The sequence below is a fragment of the Heterodontus francisci genome, unplaced genomic scaffold, assembly GCF_036365525.1.
Source record: "Heterodontus francisci isolate sHetFra1 unplaced genomic scaffold, sHetFra1.hap1 HAP1_SCAFFOLD_255, whole genome shotgun sequence".
Classification (NCBI taxonomy): domain Eukaryota; kingdom Metazoa; phylum Chordata; class Chondrichthyes; order Heterodontiformes; family Heterodontidae; genus Heterodontus; species Heterodontus francisci.
Genome location: NW_027142012.1, coordinates 2,170,306 through 2,173,058, shown reverse-complemented (window position 1 = coordinate 2,173,058; position 2,753 = coordinate 2,170,306). Strand labels below are relative to the sequence as shown.

Below are 2,753 nucleotides of genomic sequence, written 5' to 3'. Positions count from 1 at the left end.
CTTTAAAAACCTTTGTTTATTCCGCTATTATCGCCACAAATTCCTGGCGCTATTTTACGCACTGCTTTAACCTGTCATTTTTTCCCCACTTCTTATCTGTAACCGGCGGTAAAAGACTCCATTCAGCAATCCTTCAGGGACCAATAACTCAAACTCGGTGTGGAAAGGAATATATTAGACTCTTGGTAATTCCCCTTCACACAGGGATCAGGGGGACAGTGAGAAGCCACTGAAATAGTTACTCATAAACATTTTAATTAGTTCCTATTCTGTTATGTTACTGACAAGCTGGAATCAGACAGTAATCAGCCCTTTCAGAGACTGTGGGTGGCTCTGAAAAGAGTATTTGGTTTATTAGATAACATTGTGTCTGCTTTACTTTTTCTGGGAGCTCTGAGCGCTGGTTTTCTTGGGTAGCACCCCGCCCTGAGCGATGGTCACCCCTCCCAGCAGCTTGTTGAGCTCCTCCTCGTTGCGGACAGCCAGCTGCAGGTGTCTGGGGATGATGCGGGTCTTCTTGTTGTCCCGGCCGCGTTACCGGCCAGCTCGAGGATTTCAGCGGTCAGATACTCGAGCACAGCAGCCAGATCGACCGGGGCTCCAGCACCCACATGCTCAGCACAGTTGCCTTTTCTCAGGAGCCTGTGAACACGGCCCACCGGGAACTGCAGTCCAGCCCGGGAGGAGCGAGACTTGGCCTTGGCCCGAGCTTTCCCGCCGGTCTTTCCTCCAGACATTTCCACAATCTCACAAATACTTTCACAAATGGATAATTTCCGCAGCATTTACTTTACTTAAAGACTGAGAACTCTCCTCAATGGTCGGTACTTAATTCCATTTGCCTATATTCTTCCCCAGTCATGTGACCAACAGAAGAGGGCGGGATTTACCCGCCACGACATCAGAAGCAGAGAATTTGTCAATTTCAAAAAGACCGCCAATTTCATTGCCGGAAAGGAGCGGATTAAAATAAATGTCATCCTTAGTCAAAGATTTAAAATCCCATCTCTTGATTTTGTTTTATTCAACTTGTAAAATGTTATTTAAACTGTGACTCATTCTACAATCGCTTTCAAACTGTCCCGGGTGGGGACTGCATTGGCCTGAAGTGAAATACTCAGTTTAGTTGTCAATCAGAGCCCAGTGTCCTTCTCTGAAAAGAGGAAGCCGGATCAAGTCCTCAAACGGCCCTTAACTTGCTCTGCAGTAATCCCATCCCAGGCTGTTACACTGCGGAGAGTTGCTGTTAATAAAATGATTAATCAGTGAAGGGATTACGGTCTAATCCTTACCGTTGAAATCAGTTGTTAATGTGGTCATTCAGGGGCTGTGAAAAACCAGAATAAGAGCAGCTTTAAGCAAAAAAAGTGAAGGCGGGTGATCAGATTATGGGTTCGTGTTCGGTTAATAACAGGAGATACAAACACAGCAGTGGGATCGTTATTATGTTATACATTGTCTTAAAGTGATTTCATAGAGATGTCGAATGCAGCTTTTTCAGAGATTGTTGGTGGCTCTTAAAAGAGCCATTGTGTTTGGGATGTTATTCAGTCCATTGTGCAGTTTTACTTGGAGCTGGTGTACTTGGTCACCGCCTTTGTCCCTTGCTTGGCCAGCTCCCCGGGCAGCAGCAGGCGCACGGCGGTCTGGATCTCCCGGGAGCTGATGGTGCTGCGCTTGTTGTCATAGGCCAGGCGTGAAGCCTCACCCGCGATGCGCTCGAAAACATCGTTCACAAACGAGTTCATGATGCTCATGGCCTTGGAGGAGATGCCGGTGTCGGGGTGAACCTGCTTCATCACTTTGCAGATGCAGATGGAGTAACTCTCCTTCCTCCGCTTCTTGCCGCCCTTTGTTGACGGGTTATTTAAGGTTTTCTTGGCGCCCTTCTTAGGAGCTGCTTTCTTCTCTTTTTTTTATTTCCAAAATATACTTTATTCATAAAAATCTGTTAAAAATACATTGCCAAACAGTTTCAAACAGCACCAAAAAATACAAACATTGCAAGGGAGATCAGTTTCCTTCAGCACAATCATGAGTTGCTTCACAACCCTTCCATTTCACATTTGTCATGCCAATTACATTTTTACATTTACAGCAAATTAAAATTTTCCCGATACAGTTCGAGGGGTTTCCCAGGGGTCCAGCCCCTCAGTGCAGCTTGGTGGGGGGACCTTACCATTTTCAGTTTCGATTTCAGACACAGAAATAAACCAAACCCCTTCCGAGTGCGGATTAAATAGACAATCCCACAGCTCTATGCTAATGAGGGATGGGAGAAAGTAAAGATTGTGATTGGGTGATTGGCAGTGATGTCAGAATAGTTTTATATCTGCAACCAATCACAAACTCCCTCACTGCATTCAGGAATGACATTTCCCAAAGCCTCTCTCCAGCCCCAGTTTCTATTGAAAAATCCACCGGGAAATGACGCCTGGCTGGAGGGTCTCTTATTCTCAGCAGCTTCTCACATTCCGGCCTCTAAGTTGAGCGCTTTGTTGGGCGGAAATATTTATTCAGGCAGTTTCAACAGCTCAGAGCCGACACTGGGTTAGAAACCAGAAATGGCAATACGGGTCACAAACAAGGAGTTTGTGCTGAACCTTTATAAATCTCACTGGTTATCGGCCTCAGCTGGAGCATTGTGTCTAATTCTAGGTTCCACATTTTAGCAGGGATATCAAGGCCTGAGAGAGAGTGCAGAGGAGATTGACTAGAATGGTTCAAGAGATGCGTGAAAGGATAGCAAAGCT

The 2,753-nt window shown here is 45.8% G+C and overlaps 1 pseudogene; it reads right to left on the bottom strand.

Annotated features, from left to right (window-relative positions):
• Positions 1 to 375: 375 nt before the first annotated feature.
• Positions 376 to 737, bottom strand: LOC137366211 (histone H2A-like; annotated as a pseudogene).
• Between the last annotated feature and the right edge of the window lie 2,016 nt (positions 738 to 2,753).